Raw genomic sequence first — 13,396 nt, 5'->3', positions numbered from 1 at the left:
AAGACCAAAGGATCAGGTAGTTTTCTGTGAGACTGTTTTTCTAGTATTATCAGAAGCCTTATGAATTTTATCAGGCTGAAAAAGGATAGAATCAAAATTGTATTTTATAGGCTGTTCATTTTTACTATATTAATCCTACCAATTCTTGAGCATGGGAGAATATTTTCATCTTCTGTCATCTTCAATTTCTTTCCTCAATGTCTTAAAGTTTTGATCATACAAGTCTTTCACTTTTCAGTCTCATCACACTGAAGAGCTGTCCTCTGACCTCTGGAAATGAGTTCTCAAACCCTCCATGTCACATACACAGAGCCCAGCCCTAATGGCCAGAGAGAAGGCTGTGGGTGCCACGTGTGAATGTGATGCAGCTGTAATCAGTCAGACACCTCTCCCAGTGCAATGCCAGAGAAAACTACTTATAGAACAAGACTTCCTGTTTTCCATCTTTGGAGGGTGAGGTGGGCTCACATGGACATCTCAGGTGTGTCCTTACCTTTCCACCTTGTTTGAGACAGGATTATTACAGTCCATTATGTTAGTATAACATGCTAGGGTGGGCTTTGGTGATGCAGCTGACTTTGAGTTATTTCTGCTTCTGTAAGTATTCCTTCATCCATACTCCTGTAAGTAACCCCAGTAAAACTCACTGATCACCAGATTGGACTCCCATGGTACTTTGGTCTGCAGTGGCCTCCCTCTCTGGGGTGAGTAGATATGTCTGTTGCATCTTCCCAGGAAAAGCCTTGTCATATGACATCTGAAAAGTCCTCAGATATCTGCAGTGAGCTATGTGATATGAACTCAGTTTCAACTTTTTTGACTATTTGTACAAACACCTAAATGAAATTCAAAGACACTGAGAGACTTAGAACTCATGAAAATGATCACTTGAAAGGCAAGAAAACAGGAAAACATAAATATATTTGCACCTCATTCCTTCCTGAGGTTAAATTGCCCTTTAGTAACTTGATATTGCTTTTGGACTCACTGGCCGTGGCATCCTATGATTTATCAAAACAAACACAAAAAGGCCCAGTGACCTTGGTTTATGTATGTTTGCTTGGAGAAGGATGAATTGTGAATAACAGTTTCAGTGGAGTTAAACCAAGTTGCAATAATACCTGTAAAATTTATGGTAAAAGCTGCCTCCAACACTCAACCAACTTTCAGCACTGCACAGCTGAGCCAACCAACAGCCTTCCAAAGACATTGCTTTTGCAACATCTTGTGTGTCAGCCACCACAAGGCACATTTCTTGCTTCAACTGACATAGTTTGAGGTTTTGGGGGTGTCTGTTTTTCTCTGATTAAAATGACTGCATTAGGTAGGAGTTTTCCTAGTAATTACTACATAGATTTTTTTCTGTGCTAAAATTGTTTTCTAAGGAAAAATACCTTGGATAAGTCCACAAATATTTTGTTTCCTTAAATTTTACAAACTATTACTCTATATGTAGTTTGTCTACTGGAGCAAATGAATGTGCTGTAAGTTGTCAGTACAGTTCTGCTTTGCTAAACTTAAATGCTCAGTTGAAAGAAGGGATGTTGATGGAGGATTTCCTGAACATGATGCCCCCCCTTTTCAAGAGCTAGGTTTTACCTTTAGGTTTTAGAAACTCTATGAAAATGCACTCTTTGCTGCTCCTGTGGCCCTTCCAGTAATTGTCACAGACCTGTAATGCAGTCACACAAATAGTCTTAAGTACAGGAACTGTCAAAAGTGGCTTGAGGGTCTCATGACTGTCTGTCCGTTTGGGGGTGGCTGCTGCTGAAATTACTACCTTTTCACCAACTGGGTTCTCATACCAGGTACCTGAAGAAACTCACTGATGACACAAATAGCTGTACCACCACTTGAGCAACTCATTTGTTTGCAATCTTGTGGGTATTTTGAGTTTTGTAAGTCAATGTGCTTCCTGCCATCGCTGTTTTGGTGGCTTGTAACTACAGCTACTGCTCAGATCCCAAGGTGTACATCTGTAATTTTTTTAGCCCAATTTATTATTTTGTCTACCCTTGGTTTCTGTTTGATGATTGACTTTGTTTGTGGTCTGTTGTACTAGTCACATTTTATAAACCTTCCACCTTCCTGAACAGACAGAATGAAGGAGAGTATACAACCATCATTTATGACTACAGATCATAAAAATTGGTCTCAAAATTAGAAAGAGACCTGGATCATGAATTCTAAAGATCCTATGATTCCTTTCACTTCTGTTACAATTACAAGCATTTCCTTCTTTACAGTGACTCTAAAAGTGACTCTAAATATTAATTTATAAGAATAATGTTGTTAGAGAGGCACTTGACTAGAAGAAAACAAAATGATGAGTTAAGAGATGTAGCTAGTTTGGGAAGGTCATGAAGGGAGACAATGAAAGGAAGAAGGAAAAGTGAATCACAGATCCCCCCCCCCCCCCCCCGCCAAGATTGTGAGTAGGATGAGTTGGATGTCGGGAATTATGAAAGACCAGTTCAAAGAGACTTCTGTCCGGGAAACAGGAAAAACAACTACTTGTTCAAGGGCTTAGGCTGGCTTTCGCAACAGTTTATCAGCGAGAAGTAAGTGTGTCTGTGTCTGTGTGTTGACATCTTTCAAGTCTAAGTGTGATGCCTGGATGACAAGCAGATAGCAAGTTGATTCCTTACTGCTCAGGGGGATGAGAAGAACATGTGAGCTGAGGACTGTGCTGGGATGGTTCGGGTTTAAGGGAGACTTCGGTGCTAGAGCTAAAAAGTGTAAGCAAGGAGAGAAGCCATACTTCTCAAAGACTTAGAGAAGAGAAATATCTCCATAGGGAGAGCTGATACACAGCAGCAGACCAGGGTACGAGCAGGAGAAACCCCTGGGCGTGCACAGCACTTACCTGAAATCAGCCCAGCAGACTCAGTCTGTGAAGCTGCCTGCCTGCCTGCCTGTGGCTGTGTCCTGGCATGGCTCTCACTTCAGGAAAGATCTGAATGAGATCACCATTAGAATAGTCTCTCTGCAGAGCAGGGTAAGATAGCGGCCCCATGGGTCTCCACTCTTGACTCCAGCACCTTCCACTGTTTCTCGTGCTGCGTGTATCCTCAGGAAATCTGTTGTGTATTCCTCTGCTTCTGATTCAGCTAAGTCTCAGCTTCGGTTTCCCTTTCAGAGAAGGTCAGGATTCTCTACAGTGCTGGATTAGAGCATTCATAAGCTCTGAGCACTTCAAAGATTCTGTAGTTAGAAGCTGCCCCTGCCCAACCTGGGGAAAATAATATACAACAATATACAAAGAAATACAAGAATATAAATGTTGCACATTTCATGTGTATAAGGGTTTTGCCTGCATGTATGTTTACCCATCACATGCATGCCTGGTGACTAAGGAAGGCTCTTCTGTCCTTTATTGCATTGTCCCCACCTTTAGGAACTTGGGAAGTGTCTTTTTAAAAAAAATGTCCCAACTGTGGGAAGTTCTGCTCTCAGTAGAGCCAGCCACTGAAAGGTCCACTTTCTTTAGTAGCTAGGGAGATATGATCAAGGTGGTGAGTGCCTCCTTTCTTGTGGAAGACCAACCGTGTTTGCATAAGTACAGTCATGCTTTTAACACATTTATTGATCACCTGTTATTTGATATGAATAGCTTGCTGTGCCATAGTTCAAGAAAGCTGAGGGGTAAGTGCCTGGAGGAGAGAGAGCTGATTTCTGGACACCATTCCTATGCATCCCATATGTTTACATCCTACAGTTAAAAAGGGGTCTGAAAGGCAACGTGCTTACTAGTAAGAGTGATTTTGGAATTTACTAGTGAACATATTTTCCAGTGCAGAAGATGGGAGAAATCACTGTTTCAGAGTTCTGTCTAGACATGGGATTGTGAAACCACGTCCAATTTAGGAAACTTTCTGGCAAAATGACATATTGAATCAGAAACAGACATCATTAGCTTACAATGAAAATGAAAAATGTCAGGAGTTGTGGGGGGGCATTGTTAACCTCTTCCTCTCATTGTCACAAAGGAAAACCCCCCAAGTCATCAGGCTTCCAGACAATGTCCTAAAGAGGATAGGCAAAGGAGACATGTACCAAATCCTCTGTGTGTTACAGTACCAAACATCTCCATACAGACCAGGACTTGAAAACCTATATTTATTCATTTTCTTCAGTATACCAATTAGTAGGGCTTTGAGTTTCTTTTTTTTTTTTTTCTATACTTATATTTTTGTGACTGGCCATATCTCTTTACCACTACTCTTTCTGTAATAATGTCAGGCCATTTTTGTTTCTTTAAAATTGCTTTGAGTGTCTATCTCAGTGTTGATTTTTTGCTTTTTTTTTTTTAAGCTGAGGATCGAACCCAGGGCCTTGCACTTGCTAGGCAAGTGCTCTACCACTGAGCTAAATCCCCAACCCTCAGTGTTGATTTTTATCTTGACATCCCAAAGGAAAGCTTATGTGCTCCTGCCCCCAGCCTCACCCCTATTTATGTGGAGGTGTTTCTTTAGCCTACATTCTATTTTTTTAATGGTAAGTTCTCTTTAAAAACAACCTTTAATAATGTGTTCTTTCACAATTTCATATGTATGACTAGATGACTGTTGCTCCCCGCCATTCTGATGTCCTTCCTGTCCCAATTTCCCCAGACATTTCAATCCCATATCCCTGTCTTTTCCTTTTGTTTTGAGGCCCACCGAGTTCAGCTGAGACCACTGGGTTTAAAACTATCCACTGGAGCCTAGTGGGTTCACCAGTGGGTATACAACTGAAGTCAATGACTGCTCCTCTTCCAGAATTCATGATTAGCCAGTAGTTCAGCAGTGAGAGAAGGGATGGGGCCTGATCATACTTGACATATGCAGTCTTATGCAGGCCCTTTGCAGACAGCCACAGCTGCTGTGGAATCATGACTATATTGGTTGTACCATCCCCAGAAGACAGCTGTTCTACTTTTCTTTCTATTTCTGTGATGAAGCCGTGGCCAAAAACAACTTGGGGAAGAAAGAATTTATTTGGCATACATGTCTTGATCATAGTTGATTATTCAGAGAAGTCAGAGTAGGAACTCAAACAGGAGCAGAAGCAGAAACTATGGAGCCAATCTGCTTACCTATTTGTTCTCAGGCTCATGTTCAACTATCTTTCCTGTATGTTCCAGGCCCCTCTTCCCAGGAATGGCACCAACAGAGGGCTGGGCCCTCACATCAATCAACAATCCAGAAAATGCACATGTATATGCCTATTGGTCAATCTGATAGAAGCATTTCTCTCATCCCATGTGACTCTAGTTTGTATCAACTTGACAAAAATTAACCAGCACAATAGCATTTTGCAGCCCTTCTCCATATCTTCCAGCTGCTACATTATTTCTCTCTTCTGTGGTGATCCTGAGACTTACAGGTGTAGTTGGAAGTTTTCCTGTATCTCAGCTGGCTGGCAATCGGGACAAATCTCTACCACCCACATCCCTCAGCCCCTTGGTCCCAAGTAAACACACAGAGGCCACATTCTTACCTCTACGAAATCCTCAGCCTCAAAAGAGAGACTTCCTCTTTACTCACGCCTTACGTACCTTTCTGTGCCCTGCCATTTTCCTTCCTTCCTAGTGCTGGGATTAAAAGTGTGTGCCACCACTGCCTGACTTCTGTGTTTAATATAGTGGCTGTCTTTGTCCTCTGGTCCCCAGGCAAGCAACATATCAACGCACAAACATTATATTAAAATGTAAAAACCAAAAATGTTAATTCTATATTTTTACTGATATTTCATTAGCATAGGTATTACTGCATGTATTTAATCCTCAAGATTTTATAAGCAGGTACTATTATTCCTAAAATACAAATCAAAAAGTGAAAACATACACTTCAGATAGCTCGTTCAATGTCACAGAGATACTAGTCTACTGTAGCAGAGCTCAGAATTCAGATATCTCTGAAATCAGAGTCTATGCCAGGCACATACACAAAACTAGCAGTATCCAGCTTCATTATTTCCTTCAGACATTACCAAGCAGAATAATAGACAATAAACAGACTAGAGACCTTGCCACATGAATGCTGGCACAGATAATTTTGTTAATGGTCTAACAGGAATCTGAGTGTTGCTTCAATAGTGCTTTTAGGTAGAATTTTAATATTTTAATTGATAGAATAAGGCAGGTTGCACTGTACAATGTGGATAAGCCTTGTCCAATAAGTGTGAGGCTCAAATAGAAGAGAAAGACCTTGCAACAGGAAGAGGAAATTCTCCAGTAGACTGCCTTTGGATTTTACCTTATCACCTTTCTCTCTGCTGACCGGTTCATACTGTAGACTTGTACTTATCAGTCTCAACAATCACGTAAGCCAGTTCCTTATAATAAATTTCTTTGGCTAAATGATAGACAAATTGTAAATGATAGGTAGATATACAGATGATAGATAATGTTTGATGGATAGATAATAGATGATAGGAGATAGAGAGATGATGTATACATTCCATTAACTGTTCTCTGGAGAATCCCAAATAATATGAATTGATTTCAAGATACAGATTTCAAGTAGAAAGAAGGAATATTTAAAATACCACTGAACTTTACAACACTGACAGACGTTTTACATGAGTGTGGTCTTTTCCCCCATGAATCATATTCCTAAAATAACATGCTTCTAAAATCACGGACAGATGATTCGACCTGCTATATTTTTGTCTTGAAGAAAAAGATCAAAAGAAACAGGTTTTAACATCGCCATAACCAGCTTCTTTCTGTGTCGTTCCATTGGAAATGTAGACTGCTCTTGTACTCATTTATGGGATACAATTAATTACTTTATTTCTTCAAAGTACATAGGCTCTGACTCTAAGAAACTTTGTTGGGAGCCAGACAAGTTAAAACCATTGCCTGATGTATTCAAGGCACACCCCAAGTTTAAAAGGCACAAAGCTTTGATGTCTAACTCTACAGAAGAATAAGGAAGAGGAGGACTCCCCGGAAGGCAGGGTGCATATTGGATCAGCACGAAAGGAATCTATCCTCCTTTTTTCCTGTTGCTTACTCTTCTCTATCTACTTTCAAAATTAATGATTTTAACTTAATGCCCACAAGAAACTCATGTGTTCCTAGGCAATTTCACGTTTCCCTTCTCTCTACAGAGTCCTGGAAGGGCCGTCAAGTGACAGTATGAATGGTCCAAATGCAGTTGCACCCTTTGCTCTTAGGAAGTCCAGATTTCTAATGTGTCTTTAATTCCAGTAGCAAACTTGAAGATAAAGAACCTCTCTGCATTGGTTTTCCACACTCAAATGCATGGAATTGTAGCAAACTCTCCTACTTTCCTCTTCAATGGATTAGTTGTCCTTGTGAGCCATCCCTGGGAAGTCACATTTCAAACTTGATCTTCATTGTCACTAATGAAATTAGTTGACATTGTACAGCCCCTTTCTATCTGATCAATTAAGAACAAATTTAATTACTTCAGTATGTTCAAGAACTAGTGCACTTAAACTGGACTCCAAGGGCAGAGTCTGATTTTCATGACAGGCTTCTGTCCCTCGTTCCTTTTCTTTCTATCACAGAGTGACTTTCTGGATGACAATCCTAGGAAAGCAGGTATTTGGAGCCAAGGTAGGTACGTGACTAACTGGCTGGGGCTGCACTGACAACAGTGTAATCCTGTTGTACTGTCGAGTAGTGTACAACAGTATAGTGTGGTGTCTTACTGTTCAGAGGGTGTGACAGCTGGAGGACTGGACAGGTGGCATGAGACCAAGTTCAGATGGTTTTATGTGGGGGTCAGTAGCCAAGGGAGAGCTGATCTGGAGAGACGAGGGTGCATAGTTCCTAGTTGGGGTATTTTAGGGACTACATTGTAAACAGAGACGTGTTTTGAAGGAAGACATGCCATATTGAGACTCTGGAAAGAAAGCCAGCCAGGAGACAGTGAGGCCCCACAAGTTTGCTGAGGTTTGGAGCAGGATTCCAGTCTCACAGAGGTGTGACCAGGCAGCCAGGGTAGACTGCGGAATTGGTCAGTTTCAGTGATGCTCAACAGAGTAGTGGCTCCTTGGTGCTTACCTGGGCATCTGGGCTGGCTTTTCATCAGAAGGTGTTAGAGAAGCAGATACGCCTCACTCGTGGAGGAGAAGCAGGTAAGCTCTAACTAGCAAAGGGCAAAGCTTCCAGCTAGAAGGCCAATTGTGTCCAGCTAGAGGCCATAGCTGATAACCAAGAACCGGAGACCAAGGAGGGAAGCACAATGAACGACTGTCTGTGGGAGACACTCTTAATATAGTCTATACTCCCATGTAATGGTTCCACTGATTTCTTGTCCAGAATTCAATCACATGGTCACAACCATCTTCAAGAAAGGCTGAGAAACATTACCCAGATAAAAAGAGAAGTTCTGGGGTTGGAGTGATGGCTCACAGATGTCAGGTGAAATCTCAGAGTAGTTTTAATTTGCATTTTCCTGATGGCTGAGAATGTTGAACATTTCTTTAAGTGCTTCTCTGCCATTTGTGTTTCCTCTTTTGAGAATCCTGTGTTTAGATCTGCACCCGATTTTTAATTTGGGTTATTTGTTTCCTTGATGTCCAGTTTTTTTTTTTTAAGTTCTTTATATAATTAGAAAAATATGGAGTGGTTCGTGAATTTGCATGTCTTTTTTGCACAAGGGCCATGCCAATCATCTTTGTATCATTCCAATTTTAGTATATGTGCTGTTGAAGCAAGCACTAATTTCTTTTTATTTTGAATACAAATTATTCTAAGAAAGAGGAGATCTCACTCAGGGTCAGCTAACACTTTCTACCAGAATCCTCGTATTTCCTGTAAAAACACTGTCTTTAAAACCCTGCTAGATGTGGCAGTGTGTGTTTGTAATCCCAGCACTTGAGACTGGGGGAAACCAAAGGTCATACTCTGCAAGAAACAAAGATCTTCATGTCCCAATCAGAACAAGGGACTCATAACAGTGAAAATGAGGCAGTCTGTTTTAGAGCTTTGCAAAGAACAACCTTTGCAATTCTGAACACAGGTCCTCTCTCCACTTCCTCATTGGCTGAGTAATCAGGAGGGTTCAGCCTCACATGCCACCAAGGTCTTATCTCTCTGTCTGCCTAGGTTTATCTTTTTCTCAAAAACAAACAAAGCAAAACAAAACATGTGAGTAGGTTCATCTCTATACTTTCTACACTGTTTGTTTTAAATCTTCCCAGAAACTTAACCTCCTGGTTAGAGTCAGCTGTTGTCTCCAAGTCTGTGGGTCTGTCTATGTTTTTCATCCACAGTGCCTACATTGAGTATCAGCTTTGGAATTTCCTGGAGGAGCTAGAACACCTGATTCTCAGTTTCTTCTTGCATTTCACAGAAACAAAACTAATTTCTCAGAGTTATTTTCTGGACAAATAAAGTTTAAAAAGGAGGATGTGTTTGTGTCTGCATTTCTAGGCATATAGCAGACTTTCTTTAAAATGTTGGCTAATTTTCCTCTTTATTAATGGTCCTCTGTCCATTCACTGCTTTTGTACCTGTTTTGTCTGGTCTTTTCAGACACAGCCTCACTGTGTAACCAAGACTGGGTCAAACTCCAGACTATTCTGCTTTAGCCTCCTGGCTTCTGGTTTTGGCAATGGCAACAGGTACTCACCACCACACCCAGATTTTCACATTCATTTAAAAAAAGATTTTATTTAAATTGTTTATTGTGTGTATGTCTCTGTGTGTCTGTGGACATGAATGCAGGCACCCATGGGGAGTAGAAGAGGTTGTTAGATTCTCTGAAGGAACAGGGTGTTGTGAGCCACCTGACATGGGGCTGGGAAGTGAACTCAGGTCCCCTGAGTAAGTACGCACTCCTAACCACTTCATCCCCTTCATATTCTTGTACCTTTAAAACCATACTTGTCAATGTGTGGTGTCATACTAGCTACACAAAGAAAGGCCAAATCTTAAGCCCTAACTGAGAGCCACCAAAATTCTCTCCTTGCCCTAAGCCAAAATTCATTTGATAATTTTAAAAATGAAATTTAAGTCAGCAACTAAAATTTTTGGCAGTTTTAAAAATCATTCTAACATAATACAATGCAGAGATAGGCCAGTTTAATACTTATGTTGAAGAATGAAATAAGGAAATAGGAAAGTCTAGACATTTTCTGCAGTTAAGACATTAATTTTCCACAGGAGCAGAAAACTTGGCATGGACATAAAGGGACAATCTACATCACAACATTTGATAGTTTTAAATCTGAGCAAGGTATTCAGGCAGGGTACATTGGCATGGCTTAGTGTGATGCTTCAGATGGGAAAATGTATGTGTTTAGGATCAAGTCTGCAGTGGAACTGAGAAGCAGCTGTTGAGCAGAGGCAGAAGTGCCCCAGGTTCATTGCATTCGATTTGAATTAAGTTGTGATTGATCAGTCAGAAGCCTTTTACTGTCGCCAAGCTTCCAATGACCATGAAGATCCACAGTTTGGTCAGGGTGGATGAGCTGGCTCAGTGGGTGAGGGTGCTGGTCGCCCATATCTGAAACCCAGTGGTGGAAGCAGAGAACTGACTCCTGTGATGGCTGTTTTTGGTTGTCAACTTGACTACATCTGAAATTAACTAAAACCCAAATGGCTGGACACACCTGTGGGGGATATTTATTTCTTGACTAAAGCATTTGAAGTGGGAAGACCCTCTTCTAATCCAGATCTTTGAGGTGGGAAGATATGCCTTTAATCTAGACCACATCTTCTGCTGGCAGCCCATATAGAGGACATGGAAGAGGAAGCTTGCTTTTGATCTGGCTAGCAAGTTCATTTCTTCACTGGCATTAGAGCCCACTTCTTCAGGATTCCAGCATATAGTGAAGACCAGCTGAGACATCCTACCTTATGGATTTCACAACTACTGGATTCTTGGACCTTCCATTCGTGGGCAGCCATTGTTGGATTAGCTGGACTATAGCTTGTATGCCACACTCTTTATTTCCTGGAACTCACTCTGTAGACCAGGCTGTTGTCAAATTCACAGAGATCTACCTGCCTCTGCCTCCAAAGTGCTGGAATAAGAAGTGTGCACCACCACTACCCAGCACTAAATTCTTTCTATATATAGAGAGATAAACTCTTAAGTTCTGTTTCTCTAGAAAACCCATACTAATACAACTTCCATGAAAGTTTTCCTCTGACCTCCACACACATACCATGGCACATGCATACATATACACATATAATAAACTGTGGTGATATATTGTATGCCCCAATAAAACTTGTCTGGGATCAGAGGACAAAGCCAGCCACTATATTAAACATAGAGGTCAGGCAATGATAGCACATACCTTTAATCCTAGCATTCAGGAGGCAGAGATTCATCCAGATCTCTGTAAGTTCAATGCCACACTGGAAACAGAGCCAGGCATAGTGGCACAGGCCTTTAATCCCTGCACTATGAAGGAAGGAAGATGGCAGGGCACAGAAAGGTATATAAGGTGTGAGTAAACAGGAAGTGTCTCTCTTGAGACTGAGGATTTCGTAGAGGTAAGAGCTTTTGGAATTCAACAGTTTAATTCTTTTCTTTTATTCTTGCTCTCCTCTTCTCTGTGTGCATGTGTATATGTTTGGTTTTTTTTTATTTGTGTGTGTATGTGTGTGTATGCATGTGTGGAGGTTGGAAGACAACTTGCGGAAGTTAGTTCTCTCCTACCATGTGGGTTCTGAGAATGACACTAAGACAATAAGTAAGATTATCAGGTTTGGCAGCAAGCACCTTTACCCAGTGAGCTGTCTTGCTGCCCTCCCTCCCCCTGCACCAGAGCTCAGACTTGGAGTTATAGGCCTAAAAGTCATGCGCACTTGTTCTACTACAAACCAGTCCAAAGCATTCATTATAAACCAATAGGAGCCAAGATGTATTGAGTGCCTATTATACAACAGCAAAGTGTGTGTGCCATTTCTTATCCTTATTTTTTAAAAAACCACCAGGTGATTTAATGGTAATTAGCATTCTTTACATTCACTGCAACTAAGATTTGGTACATACCAGTAGGGACATAATGACTGGCACATAGTAACAGCCAATGAATACTAATTTCCTATCTTATATTCAGTAGAATTTTGGAGGACTTTGACTCAACTCTACTGTTCTATTTCTGTCTTTTCCCCCTTTCAGCTTCATATAATCATCTGAAGGAAATCTTTTGGTTCCTGCTGAAACTATTTTTTCAGCTTAGTATTAGACATACAATTTAATCCTTATAGCTATTCATATGACTCCTAAAGAATTAAAGGTAGAGGACTTCATTTTTTTCAAAGTTTCAGACTATTCTGAACCATGCCTTTAACAATATTATCATTATTATCATTATTAGTATTACTACTACAGTTTTGAGGTCTGCTCCTTCAGGAGAAGAAGCATTATTTCACATAAGAAGAATGGCCCGTGAAAGCTGAGTTTTTTTATCTTTAGTTGAAGGCCACAATAATGCAGCTCTATCCTAGGTTTCACATATTAAAGTTTATCTTGCAGTCACTGCAACTTTGCTCAGCTAAAGGGAAGGGAAAGTGTGGAGTCCCTGGCTGATTAGAGGTAGGGATGCTGATGGCAGCTACCATCCTCTCCTGAGATCTAGTATATGAGAGCATCTATTTGGGGGACATGATTTAGTAAATGGATATTTGAGGTTTGCACCTTGCCATTTAGGATGAGCTGCTGTAACTCAGACCCTTCAAGCATTGACTGTGCCATTCTGGCCAGCCTTCTTGGCCTGTACTTCTCTGCACCAGGATGCACTAATGGAACCGGTCTCAGTGGTTCTGGAACTTAGCAGCAGATGCTGGTACCTGCTGACAGTTCTGTTCAGGAAGGGAAGATGGGAAGAATCTTACATTTGTCCTCTTAAAGGGTAAAGGCCAGATCAATATGTTTTGTGATTCTTGGGTCTGAACCAAGTGCTCTAACCCTAAACCAAACGATGAATGCACACACACACACACACACACACACACACACACACACACACACACTTTAAAGGTAAAATCATGGTGCTTATGCAAATAAACATATATAAAATGTTTTATTTAACTCATTAATTAATCACACAGCCTATAAAAAGTTACTAGTAGTACAGAAGAAAAAGTTCTATCTGTACATCAAGAATAGATATGTATTCCAGAAGATAATACAGATTGCATGCTTATGGAAGTATCTTCTATGCTACTATATGACTTATGGAGCTGTGAATGTCTCCCAGAGATGTAAACAATGCCAGGCCTTACAGAATCCTACAAGGTGTACCAGATAAAATATTCAATGTCTTATCCCTCCATTACCCACACACACTGGGGTCCATTTCAAAATCACTCACATTTTAAAAGTCAACATGGTAATGTGCTTTTATGAATTTTCAACAGTCAAATATTTTATCCATAAATGCTTTTTGTCTTTTACTTTCTTTTTGGAACACTTCC

General features: G+C 40.7%; 1 non-coding gene across 1 annotated transcript; it reads right to left on the bottom strand.

The window, feature by feature from the left end:
• Window positions 1-8,573: 8,573 nt before the first annotated feature.
• Window positions 8,574-8,680, bottom strand: LOC118586423. Its single transcript, XR_004945317.1, has one exon. It is a non-coding gene; the product is annotated as a U6 spliceosomal RNA (small nuclear RNA).
• Window positions 8,681-13,396: the final 4,716 nt, after the last annotated feature.

Source organism: Onychomys torridus, chromosome 6 (genome assembly GCF_903995425.1).
Source record: "Onychomys torridus chromosome 6, mOncTor1.1, whole genome shotgun sequence".
Classification (NCBI taxonomy): Eukaryota; Metazoa; Chordata; class Mammalia; order Rodentia; family Cricetidae; genus Onychomys; species Onychomys torridus.
The sequence above is the reverse complement of the archived record's forward strand: the minus strand, read 5'-3'. Positions and strand labels throughout refer to the sequence as shown.